The following is a 14174-nucleotide window of genomic DNA, read 5'->3' as shown; positions in this document are numbered from 1 at the left end:
TCAGACAATTTTCTTTCAAATGAAGAGGTTTCCAAAAGGAAAAGGCAACTTGTATTCGTCTTGACTCTAGAGAAACAATCAATAGATGAGATATAGATAGATAGATGATAGATAGATGATAGATGATAGATAACTGGATGATAGATAGATGATAGGTAGATAGGTAGATGATAGGTAGATAGGTAGATGATAGATGACAGAGGATAGATGATAGAGAGATGATTAATAGACGATAGTTATTATAAGGAATGGGCTCACGTGACTTTGGAAGCTGAGAACTCCTAAGATCTGCAATGGGCAAGCTGGAGACTCACGAGAAGTGATGGTATAATTCTAGTCTGAATCTGAGTCTGAAGGCAGGAGAAGACCAATGCACCAGCTCAAAGGCATGCAGGCAGAGAGAATAAATACTCCTTTGTTCAGCCTTTTTGTTCTTTTTGGGCCTTCAAAGGGTTGAATGAGCGTCTCGCTCCACCCCCCAACCACTACACACACACACATCGAGCAGGGCAATCTAGTCAGTCTACAGATTCAAATGCAATCTCATCCAGAAATGTTCTCATAGATGCACCCAGAGATAGTATTTAAACAAGTATCTGAGCATCCCATGGCCATCCCAGTTTGATTGACACATAAAATGAACCATCACGAGTATCATCAGTTAAAGTATCATCAGTGATCATTTCCCCTGTTCTGCAGTGAGAAAGAAAAAGGATACTCTCACACAGACATTAACAGACAACTAAGGAAGAAATGAGTCCTGGACACACACAAACCCTGATGTGTTCCTGAGACACGTATTATCCTTCCCAGTGTTAAGGGTCTTAAGCAATATCCCAGGGGCCATTGATTTAATTCCTATTTAATTTCTTTAGTAAATCGAATTTAGTTTCTAGTTCTTGGACACAAAAAGATACACATAACATACATGGCTGAGCCTGATGAAAATATTCAGTTGGGAAACAGCTGGCTGGCTTCTCACCCTGAGTGTGTTACACATTGTCTGAATTTGGGGAAGTCACTTCCCGCTCAAGAACTCAGACATCTTATCTCAGCATTACTCACTAATTCATTTTGTTTAACAAACATATATTGAACTCAGATCATGTGCTAGGCATCTGTGATGACACTAAGTTTACAGTGGTAAACAAACAAACAAGCAAACAAATAAAATCCCAAGGTTATAGTTTATAAGAGATAACAGGCTAGAATTTGATCTCAGTCTCTCTCACTCGAATCATTTTCAACACTCTAGTACCATACTCATATGAACTAATAATAATTTAAAGCCCCTTATTTTACCCATTATATCTGTCTTTTTATACAGAGTAAAATAATGTATCCCCCCAAATAATTATTTAAATGTAAGTAGATATCTCAGTACCGTATTTATACACAGAAATATAAATTATATAAACCCATATGCCGTTTAAAATATGCTTTCGCTTTGAGAAAATAAAATAACTGTTGATTTATGGGTCTTGATAAGAGGCCGATCCTTTCTTATAATAGAGGTATAATTTATGTGGTTCCTGTAAAGGCAGGAAAGTTTCTCCATGGGGGAGGAAGCCACTGATTTCCCTTTGGGGGTCTTATAAGCGATTTTCTATTTCACAAGGTAAAAAGGAACCCCCTGTGTACTCTGCTTTATGTATCCAAAACTTATCTTCCCCTCAAAACCCACTCGATCCCTCTATGATTTGTGCCCATGAATCTTCCCTTGGCCTCTTCAACTCTTGATTTCCTGCCCTGACTTTCCTCTCAGCAATGAAGTGGTGGAGCGCAGGAGGGAAGCAGATGTCACACCTCCCCCAACAGGGACACTGAGGTGCACACGAGAGAAAGGTCTGGGGAAGGCCTTGAAGGTTAAGCGTGGCCAGAGGTGTCAGAAGCATGGAGTGGCTTTCTGAAAAGGAGGAGATGATCGAGTCAGGGAAAGGATACTGTATGGTGTGTAATTCCAGCCTTTTGGACGATAGTGATCCAGTAGATTGCTCATGCTGAGTCATTCGTGCTACTCCTGGAAAGAGAAAACTGGATTTTAGCATTGTCATCATGGAGTAGACAGATAGAGATGTGCCTACTTTAGTAGAGTGGGAGAAAGTCCAGTGTATGGAATCCTACTTTCTCACTGTGTTCTTTTTTTTGTTATTACGATTATTTTTAATTGTTTTCATTAATTTATCCACAGTGTATATGCCATAAATGTAGAGTATTAAATAATTTTTAATTAACTAATCAACTTCAAAGCTCTTGGTGGCTTATAACAGCTACCATTCATCTCCTTGCTCATGGGTTGGCTGTGGATCTGCAGGATTTGTCTGGGATCCATGGGTCCCGGCCCCATGTCATGGAGTCAGGTTCAAGTTGATGTCACAGATTTCCTCATTCTCCTTGAATCAACAGCTTCCTGTTCTACTCTTGGTGGATCTCAGAGGCACACACGGGCAAGCCAAATCACAAGAGTGTGCTGTGAATCTCTGCGTATGTTTGATGTTTGCTACCATTCCACTGGCAGAAACAAGTCACGCGGCCAGATGTCCAAGCCCCACAGCAGAAGGTGAAGGAAGTTTCTTTGTCCATAGCAGAAGGCTCTAAGTTAAGTAAGGGTGTAGTTGTTACAAAGGAGTAAGGAACTGACAGTAATACTACAATCTATCACACAAAGTTAACAAAAAGTAGCAAATGCTTATAAGAAAAATCACTATCTCCTCCTCTCCCATAGCAATCCTTCTGAACATTTAATCATGCTTTCCGAGAGAACAATATTTTCAATTTCGTTTGGTATTTACCTTCATTTATCTATCTAACACCTATCTATCTATCATCTATATCTAACTATCATCTATCATCTATCTTTCAATCACCTATCATCTATATTATCTATCATCTATCTATCTACCTAATATATTTAGTAAATAATACCACATTTGAATTCAGTGTAAATTAATATCAATAGATATTTATCAATTTTAGACATTATCAAATTCCTGTAACAGTAGATAAAGGTTTTGCTTTATGGCATACTCACCATATTTTCCCTTCTCCTATTCTATCATGGTAATATTATCACAAGTAAGGGGTTTAATCTGTTATCCATGTTTACATTATGTTACAAATATAATTCACTGCTTACATAATTCAAAATTTTCTTACCCTTAATAATTTTCCATTTTCTTGAATACCTATTTTCATACTTATTTCTATTTTTCAGTGTTCCAAAAGACCTGTCAGACTGCTGTCACCAATTTTTCCTAGTATTCAAGCCCAGACCTTAGCACTCTATTAATTATACCCCCCAATATGCACACACCTTGGAGATAATCCCCAACTCCGGATTGAGATCTTTCTCCTCCGTCTGAACTAACGCTCCCTACTCCTCATGCGAAACTGTCACCCTCGAGCTTTCTTTGCTTCTCTGCTTGAGGTACTCTACCAGTAGTATTCAGTCAATATTCTATTTGTATTTGATGTTCCTACTGAGAAGTCAAAGGGTCAGTTTCTTAATATACGATCTGTTTTATTTCTGCTACAAGTTTTTAGTATATCTATTTAATCTTTCACATCTGAATCTCAAAACAATGTGTCTATTGCTGATTCCTCTTTTAATTAGTGACTTTTTCAGAACTAAAGACATTTTTCAGATTTGGAAAATTGTGTTTTATTTTTCATTCATTCACTCATTCATTTATTTTATCCCATCTCTGAATCTCTTAGAGTTATCCCTACTTTTATTATCTTTCCTCTCCTATGTTTTCCTCTCTTTATTACTGCTGCTTTCTGGAAGATATTCTCTGCGTTACCCTGGTCCAAATCACCCTCCCCTCTTGCCTTGTTGAGTACACAGCATTCTGAAATAATTTTCCTGCCCTTCCTTTTGCTTCATTGTTGTCCAAGCTCATCACAGAAAACACAGGGACACTTTTCAATATTCTATCAGAATAAATGCCCTCCGCTGCAAACTCTGCAGTGGTTCATATTCTGCATTTCATAGTAGGGACTATCACCTTTGCGATAGCCTACAGGGCCTCTTTATCTAGGAGGTTGGCCCTCTGTTCTGCTTTCTCTCTTTCTTTTCTTTCTCTCGTTCTGTCCCAGACACACCAACTGTTCCTAGTTCTCTAAATAATATTTATCTTATGGAAACAAAATATGAGCCACAGGTGAAAGCCACATATGTGATTTTAAATCAGTAGCTAATTAAAAATAATAATAATAATAAAAAAAACGAAGTCAAATTCATTTTAATAGTATATTTAATTGAATTCGATGTGTTTAAAATTTATCATTTTAATATAGAGTCAACATGTTTAAATTATTAATGTTTACATTCAGTCTTCAAAAACTGGTGTGTATTTCACATTTACAGCACATTTCAAGCAGACTAGCCCTTTCATGTATAGCTGTCCCAAATGGAGGCAAGAGGTCAGACCCTGCATTGGCCAGTCCTTATATATGAACTATACCCCTGAGGAAAGCACACAGCAGCTTCCTTCCACCATGGGCATTGTCTGAGGAGACATCGCTGTGTCATCGGCAGGTGACAGTACTAACCCATCAAGGTCCTTGACTCTGGAGGGAGGGTCTGGTCCATGCGCCAGAACATCTAAAATCAAAATCAAGATGTAATAAAAGTTAAAAATAAAGATACGGCAGGCAGGCCTTTTAAAAACACGCATTCATTTACAATTAACACCTTTTTTATTTTATCCGAGACAAATTTTTAATAGAAAAAATAATGATTGTTCATTACACAATGATCAAGAGTTTTTAGTAAGTCAGTAGTTTGAGTACAGGTATCTAAATAAGGCCAAGTTCAAAACCTACATTGAGGTATCCCTAAAATAATATATATATAATAATATTAGCATTTTATTGTACATGGAAAAATCTTGCTTTATGACAAGAGACAGAATAAAAGATTCTATCCACATGCTAAAACTTTCTCCAAACTTTTTAATAAAGTTATGATGAGGTTAAAGAAAGACATTAACTCTTCCTTTTGATAAAGCAATTTAGGAAAAATTAAATTGAGGAACTCGGTAAGAATCTTCCTAATATGCAAACTTTAGAAAGAATGAGTCTGAAACTTTTGGCCAAGATACAGCTTGGGATTGATATCAAGTGCTCCAATTGGGTTTCCTTTCGTGTCCTGGACAGAAGCTTTTGGAAGAATCTGTGAAAGAGATACACCAGGCAGAACGTCCCGGAGACAATGAAGTTTCTTCTCGGTTGTGCAGAGCTTGTCAGTGATATTTCAGGCAGCGGCACCAGAAGGGGTATCAGACAGAGACATATTATGTTCAGGGAGTGAAGGCGAGCAGAACAGAACAGGGCTTATTGATAGCTGTCCCTAGTCAGTCAGCTTCCCCTAGAACGTGGAGATTAAAATTCCACTGCTGGAAATCCTAACGTGTCTTTCACTTTGTATTGATGACGTGGTCGTGAAAACGCATATCTATCATATCTACTCCTGTTTGATTTGGTTGCCCAGCAGAAAACCCAAGTCAGAATGGCTTAAATGAGATATAGTAAGTAAAAGATATAGGAAGTAGAGAAGAGTATATAGACTTAGAGATGACTGGAATTCCAGAAGAAATGACTGGGAAATATGGAGCAGAAGTCCCCAAATCAAAATGGAATAACATAAACTCTTTCAGGAAAAGACCTGAATCTGAAGAATATATAAGTTGACTGTACACCAGGAAAAAAATCATTGAAATAGACCAATATAGGCAACTCCACCTTAAAACGACAAAGAAGAAATCCTTTCATAATGTATATGTATGGAAAATCACCACAATGTATACTTTAAATATAATTTTGTGTCAATTATACCTTAACAAAAATGAAGTAAAAAGTAATAAAAAGATTCTGTATTTGGTATAATTATTATGTGTCCTAAATCATTTTAGCCAAATGATGTTTTTGTTTTATGTATTTGATCCTTTTCTTTTTCCCTTCTTTTTCTCTTCTATTTCTCCTTTTTTCCCTTTCTTCCTTTCTTTATTACAAATCTAATGAGAGTTCTATCTAGGCTGGAGAATCAGTGAATGTGGTTCCCGTTCCTTCTACACCCGCTTTGATTGCGCTGCAATACAAAACATAGTCAAGCAGATGTTCTATTCATTAGAATCCCTGGCTAAGGTACAATAAAAATAGACTGATTTCCAGAAATCAGGCAGAGAAATCTGAACATCACATTTTTCCTCCAGTGCAATCGTTTTGTGTATTAATCCGGCCCTCGTTGAATCTGAGTTTATCTGCATGTCTTTGGCCTGGAGATCAATGGAGAGTTTATTGGTACATTGTCTCTTGTGATTTCACAAGCATTTCTTCTTTGCATTCGATTTAAAGATGACTCAAGCTTAGGCCACCTTAATGGCACGATTATTGCCCTCGCCATTTTAGAAATGAAGAGATGCTTGGCTAGGTCATCCATTTGGCAGGTTTACATAATCTATGTCTACTTGTTCAAGTAGATAAAAATTATGAAACTGTGGTTTTATCTAATTTTCATTTATAAAATGGAGAATCCAAGAGAACACATCATCAGGCTGTTTTTCTCCTTCTATTCAGACCACATTTCTTATTTTAGTCTTTATCACATTAATTTCCTCTATTTTAACATTTTTTTTCTCCCTATTCCTCTGTAGTGTTTATATAATTCAAATAGTTGCAGGAAGTCATCATGCCTACTTTTGAGTCATTGCTTGGAGCAGAAAATCATGTGGGCTAGCTTCTCTTTGTTTTTTTTTTTTTTTTCTTTTTCCTTCGGAATGCAGTTGGTCAATATTATCACTTTGTTTTTTATAAATACATTCTTTATTCTGTTTTTTAAAAAATAAGCCTGAACCATATTGCTTTATTTTTCTAGACATATGAGTATCCAGAACCTGACCATTCCTGTTCCAGATAGTCACACAGGACACTACAGCCAGTGTACACTATTTAATTTAATGTGATCCAGGTTTACAACTTGCTTCTACTTTTTACCAGTTTTCTAATCATAGTCAATCTTAGAACTCCTTTAAATCTCAGCTTCCTCAAACGAAAATACCTATCTCCAAGAATTTCACTGGCAAAGGCAATTGAGCGTACCAATCTTCTAAAAGCAATATTTTGTTCAAGTGTCATTAGATTTATCTTTCATATATATATGCTACTTACATACTCATCTACTTATGACTCACTTCTTTTTTAGGAGAAATAACAAACACTTAAAAATTTCAAAAGGAAATTTCAGACTGCTAAATATATTATAAAGCTAAATTAAGTCAAATACTTTGCCACTGTCTCTGGGACAGAGAGGTCAGTGAAAAAGAGGAGAATCTGAAAATAGTCTGATTGGTAATGTAATATTAATATTTTATAAATGATAAATATGCATTTTCAATTCACTTGGGAAAAGTTGGATTATTTCAATATAAATTTTGGAAACTTTGTCAAAAATAAATTCCTATCTTATAAAAATATGGAATTTTAGCATTTAGGAATTATCAATAAAAAATGATAAAAAGAAATATGCAGTAATAGAGAACAACATGAATAATTTCCCTTTCAACTTATAATATCCGATTATGAAAACCTTACAAAGAAAATGTATCTTAATTGTTCAGATCTTTCAGGAGGCCAATTTAATAGTGTTAAGAAAAGTTAAAAATAATATACATATTTAATCTAGCAGTCCTTCCTTTAGAAACTTATAGCCAAAAGGTAATTGATTAACCACATGGACAGAAAGGTAGATCGAAATGGCTTATCGAAGTTTTATTTGTTGTGTTAAGATGAAGCAACACAATGCTTAACAAAAGTAGACAGATTAAATAAAATTATTATTAAATTCATACAACACAATACTTCTTGACTACTAATATTTTTTATTTATGTGTTTATTTACATTGTTGAAAATTTTAAACTGATTATTTCAATGGGAATTGCTTAAAAAATACTTTAAAAATGAAAGAATAAAGAAACACATAAGCATACACATATGGACACCTTCAGAAACTAAAGAAGCCTCTCTATACTAATATTAGCAGTAGTTGGCTCTAGGCAGCGGCATCACTTTAGATTTTTTGTTTTATAGATTATGAATAGTGATTATTTTTTTCTGGAATCATTATGTATTACTTAAAGAATGTGAAAATTTTAATATACAATTTGATTCATCCTCATTTAGACACAGAATGGCAAAATCCAAGTTTTAAGTCTTAGAAATTACTTTCTTTGGGCTGATATTTCAGAATATGCAAATATGTACGGTTCCCTCTCTATGTACAATGGAACATTTCTGAATCAAAATTTAAAATTAGGTTAATTCTATGGGATAATTGGAAGCATTTCAAATTTTGATTTCTTCTATTTCCTCTAAGAATGAAATGAAGTGTTTTTGCTGGGGAGCCTGGGCATTAGTCTATGGTTAATGCTATGGGTGATTTCTACTCAGGTAATATAGTGCTCTGATCTGAGGAGGCTATACTTATGTTTTCTCCTACCAATTATTCTTGACCTTTGAAAAAGGAATTTCAAGGAAATGATGAAGTTATACTTTGGACATACATTAATTAAAATGATGAAAGGGGATCTGGGAGGAAGAGGCAATTGGTTTATGTTTTACCTTAAATTCCTGCTAGAGCCTTACTTAGATTTCTTCATTATTTGTCATTGCTCTAAATCTGGAAAGTCACCCCAGGTATAAATATGCTTTCTGCATTTCTGGTTGAGGCAAACTTTTGGTTACTGTGCAATCTTTGCCTAGAAAGATACCTGTCTCATTCATTTCTCAGTATCGGAAGCGAATTATGCCATTCATTTAGGTTTATCAAGAGAAATAAACTAGAATGAGGACCTAGTGTATAGTAGGTACCATGGAAAATGCTAAGGATATAATATGAGACAAGTTAGAGAGAACCCCAGGGTTCTAACAGTAGTCACAGACTATTACAGTAAAAATGGAATAGGCTGTGTGATCATTGAAGTTGGGAATTGGGAAGTGTATTGGAGAAGAGAGAAATTGCTCCTACAGAATTTTTAGAGAAAGTTATCGTGCTGAAAATGGAATATTTAGAAGTCATAGGACAGACTAAGATTTTTGTTTATATGTTTCCTGAAAAACTGAAGTTTATTGATTTTTAAACTGCAAATAGTTGTTACAAAAGGTTTACTTTTCTTTTAAATAAATTCACATGAAGAGAAAGTAATGGTAAGAACCATCAAGAGAAATAATAATTAATTCATCTTAATGTGTGTGTGTACCAATTCTGTTTATATAACATTGGAAAATTCCAAACCTGGAATCTACAACCCGAAATATGTGATGGGAATGTCTTAAGATAAGTACGTGAAAATCCAAAGTATTTTCCCCTCTTTTAGACATTGTACATAAAAAGCTGTTTTCCTTCTGTACTGTCATAGAACTTTTACATACATTCTCAGTCTTAGTAGTGAAAGCTCTAAAGAGAAAAAAACTAACTCCATTTGCAGCTCAACACAAAGGGGAGAAATCGCTAAAGTAATCTAACACATGTTTGCATTTTTTTAAATTAAAAAAAAAATTTTAAGTAAAACAATAAAAAAAATGTAAAGTAAGAAAAAACATTGTTGAAGAATATATCAAAACTGCATAAAAAAGATATCATAATTTTAAGATTAATATGAAGATCATACTTAGCATAAAATAATATATTCTGTGGCCTTGTCTTCCTGACAAATATGAACAAAATTAACAAAAAAAAAAGCATAATCTGACAATAAATATGTTTTGGTAAGTTAAATAAGCTTTTTTTTATATTGATGGACAGTGACAAGCAAATTTTTGCTCTCTGATTTTTGAAAGGCATATGAAGTTTAAAAACAAGGAGAAGAAAGCATGCATGAGTGTTCTAAGGACAGATGTATGGTATTCTAGATCAAAAAGCTGAAAGAGGCTGGACTGGAAGGCTAGAGAATGTGTCATCCACAGAAAACACTCAAATGACTTTCAAGTCAGTTGAAGGAGAGTCCTTTCATCTACTTTGGGAGTCATTTTCTCTCTACAAGCAAATACTGAAAATCACAGCTCTAAACCAAACTCTGTGTGACAAGAGGTTTCTTCTAAAGCAAATAGTGAAGAATAATAAATATCCACAAGTAACTGAGTGCGTGACAACAAGTTTTAGTTATGGTTGAAATTTTACATGCACATACATTGGGCAGCTCTGTGACTGTAAAGTGGCTCTGGCTTTTTGTTGTTGTTGTCATTGTTAAAATAAAATCTTTTCAGTACATTTGACACAGGGAGTCCCCATATCCATTTGTCAAATGCTCAAATTTGGGGTGCAAAGCTAAGCTATCTAAATGGTCAGCCTGCTGATCTGTTGATAATTTTACATTCTTGAAGTCAGATTTTATGATCTCATTCAAGGGCTAACAAACGGCACAATCTGATGACATCAAAACACAGAAGGCACCAAACGACAGCAGTCACTTGATATATTCCTTCTCTCATTTTTGCTTTTTGTTTGGGTTGATGGAAAAATGTAAATGTAGGTCTGGATATCGGGATGTTAGCACAACCCTTGGGGGAAAGGGTAGTTTTCTTTGTAAATTGGCAGGCCTGGAATGGCTGCTTCTGACATCATGGGTATTTTTAATGAAATATTAATGACTCTGATTTTAATAGGAATTTCAGCACAACCTAAATTAAGCCATTGGAAAAGGGATATGGTCCCGTTAAGAACAGTAAAACCGTAAGCCCCCTTCCTGAAGAGTAGCTGTGGGTAGTTAAAGTGACAATCAATTTAACCAGGCCATATTGCTTTGTAAGTCTCTGAAGTGTGAAGTCCCAGCATGCCTGATGTATTTCATTTTAATTTCCTTTTGGACAGAGCTACGGTTAGTGGGGAACCTCACACACAAAAAGAAAAAAAAAAAATGTGCAGAAGAGGAGGAAATTATTTAACCCTTTCAAAAAGCTATGCAATGAATTTAGCTAAGTAAAGAAAAATAAGCAAGATTAGATTTCTCCTTTTGTTTTTTAAAAAAATAAAAGTGGATTATGCGTAGTAAATAATGATGACTGATCTTACTGATAATTTATATTAAAAGACCTAAAATGCTCTCTTGGCACTTACTCTGAGTTTTTTTTTTTTTTTTAAGAAGCCAGTTGGTTGAAAAATAAATCTTCTTTTACTCTTTCTATACAAGATAAATATAATGAAATTTTATATGATTTTCCATCTCTCGTTGGATTGAGACATCTAATATCTAAACGGTAAGCTGCTGATCTGTTGATGATTTTACATCCTAGAAATCAAGTTTCAAGATATGGGTGTTGCAAGCAGACCAACTTTGATGTTTTCAAGATGGTAGCCTTGTCAACTTTTACAAAAGTTGGATAAATAAAATACCAGGTAAATCTGAAAGATTTTCCTTAAATTGTAAGTATTTCCTACACACAGCTTGCTCAGCTACCTGCAGAAGTTTCTGTGAGATTGTTTGCTACAGAGCAGACAAGAAAGGAGACAGCAATTGTGTGGTGGAATGTGCAAGGCAGAATTGGATTCAGAGTCACGAGAACTGAATTTGACTTGTATTAGTTTTGACACAAATTCATAATTTGATATTCTTAAAGTCATTTGCTCTGCCTTGGTTTCATTTCTTAGTCTCTTAATGAAATACTGGGATGCATATTAAACACAAAGTCACCTTTCGAGATTTTTATGTGTTCAAGTACAAATTTTAATTTAAATAAAATATTAGCTGTTGAAAAAAGCAAATATTGCTATATGTGTGATATCTTTTTGCCTAAGACAAGTTTAAAATTATCCACAGAAATGGTTTTACCCAAGGATTATTTTAATATAAAAAAATAATGAAGAACACTTTTTGTGTCCCTATATAAAGAATAGAAAGCATGGCCACATTCTTTTAATAAGAATAGCACATAGCGACTCATAATTTAATGAAATTTTGTCAAATTAATGTTCCTGAGGCACGGTTCAGACAATGTAACTCACCCTGGCCAAAAATATCTAACGGCTCTCAAGAATGCACAAACCCAAGGCTAAATTCCTTTCTTAGCCTGGTCGTCAAAGCATTACAAGATTTCATCTTAACCTTAACTTGCCTTGCCAATATTTTTTCCCATTATCTAGTTTTGTTCATGCTGTTCCCGCTCTCTGGGATTCTCTTTCCTTAATAGGAGTTGTCACAACCTACCCAACACAGCAAATGCCATCTATTGAGTCAATCTATTGATTGCGCAAAATTTCTTCTTGGATTCTGCTAGCAGCTGAATTTAGTGGTCATAAAGAGTTAGACTTCAACGCTGGCCCTTCTCATTTCAGGTTAGTAATCTGACATATTCCTCTGAATTATGAGGCTATCTGAAAGGTAATAAAAGTGTCTTCCATGAAGAGTCTAGAGATGTACGTGTTACGTGACGAGGCACTACATGGAGTAGTATGTGTACAATTCCTTCTATTTCTCTTGTTGTCTTTGATTACATCATTTATTGCATTTTTTATTTATAAATATTTAATACATATTAACAGGATCTATTATCAATACAAACATATAAAGATATTTTATTACTAAACTGCACAGTAAGCACACATGAACATTTTGATACTGACACAAGGCATTGCCTTTCCTATTTTATAGCATCAAGAGGGACCAGAGCCTCTCTCTGCTTCAGCCATCCCCAGGGAGCAATATATGGGCAAAGGCAATCAGATGCTCTTCTCTAGGGTTTGAATCTTGAGCAAGTAAGACAATGATGAAGAAAATCCATACATAAAAGTAGCAGTGGCAATGTCCCGTAGCCACAGCATCCTGGCGAAAATGTCTCTCCTGAAAGATAATCGGATGGCTTTCTGTTTCTTGGCTGCCTGAAGCAGTCTTTATCTGGTGTATTTTCCAAGCCTGTTCCTTTAACGGCTCGTCAATTTTTTCAGCCCCTAATCTGCTGCTTGATTCCTTTTTACCTAAACAAGCCAGTGTTGGTTCTGTTTCTTGCAACTAAAAGCACTTTAACTGATAACAGATCTCAAAATTCTTGAAGGTAGCATAAGTGACTGATTTGTTTTCCTGGTTTCACTTTTTAATTAGCTGGATTACTTCTATATAAAAATCTGTCAATTATTCAGTTAACCTCAAGTACCGTTCATATAGAAATGTCAGGATAAACACTTGAGACTTTCTCCTTATTTACCAGTATTTAGAATAATGTATTATTTCTCTTGCTTTCTTCAAAGATGACTTATGTGGTATTTTCATTTTAGTATCACTCTGAACTTATGGATATAAATATGTCTGAAATGTTTCTATTAATTGCCGATATGATGTTATTAAATCTCAAGTGTCCCTCCTATTTGTGGGGCCTCTTCAATTTGACTTCTGAGTCTTTTTTACCAAACCCAGTAGTTTTGAATAACTTCTTGGATTTCTGTTATGACAAGAGTTTTTTTTTAGGCTTATCTTATGCATCCTGCTCAGACCTAGAATCACCTATTTCTACAAGGAAGCAGCTTTTGCTTGGGACAACAGGTAAACCTTTTATTGGTACTTTATCCAAAAGTTTTACACTTTCTGTCCTTTATCTTCCCCTAAAAACAAAAATCTTCATATGTAATTATAAATATTAAAAACAGCAAAAAAAGGTAAACGTTCCCCCACCAGTTGCTTGCTTTGGAGTGAGAGTTAGTAGATTAGATGATGAGTTTTATGGAGTTCGAGAGAAAAAAAAAAAAGCAAGAAAAGAAATCAATTAATTCAAGTAAGGGAGCTTTAAGAGTATCCTGGAGTGATAAATGCAGGATAAAGTGAATACTTAGCCAAATAATCTATTATGCAGTGCGAAGAATGTTAGACCAAATTGAAAACAAATTTTGTAAAGTTATATCACTATTTTGTAGAAAAAAATTCTATGTTTGAGTCAGTGAAAAATACCTCATCTCAATCTGACTTTTAAGAAACAGAAAACATCTTCTATAACTAAGATGGAAATGAAGAAGTAGATCCCCAGGTATGGCAGGCATTGGAAGCCCAATAAAGTCACCGAGGACCCACGTGCTTTCACCTCTCAGACTTCTGGTTTCCTAAAACTAGTTTCGGCCTTAGAAGAATTGCTAGATAATCCCAACCACTCCAAGCATCACAATTAGAAATGACAGCTTCCAGGGGTCCAGGGA

Source organism: Pteropus vampyrus, unplaced genomic scaffold (genome assembly GCF_000151845.1).
Source record: "Pteropus vampyrus isolate Shadow unplaced genomic scaffold, Pvam_2.0 Scaffold169, whole genome shotgun sequence".
NCBI classification, from domain to species: domain Eukaryota; kingdom Metazoa; phylum Chordata; class Mammalia; order Chiroptera; family Pteropodidae; genus Pteropus; species Pteropus vampyrus.
Note: the sequence above shows the minus strand (reverse complement) of the source record.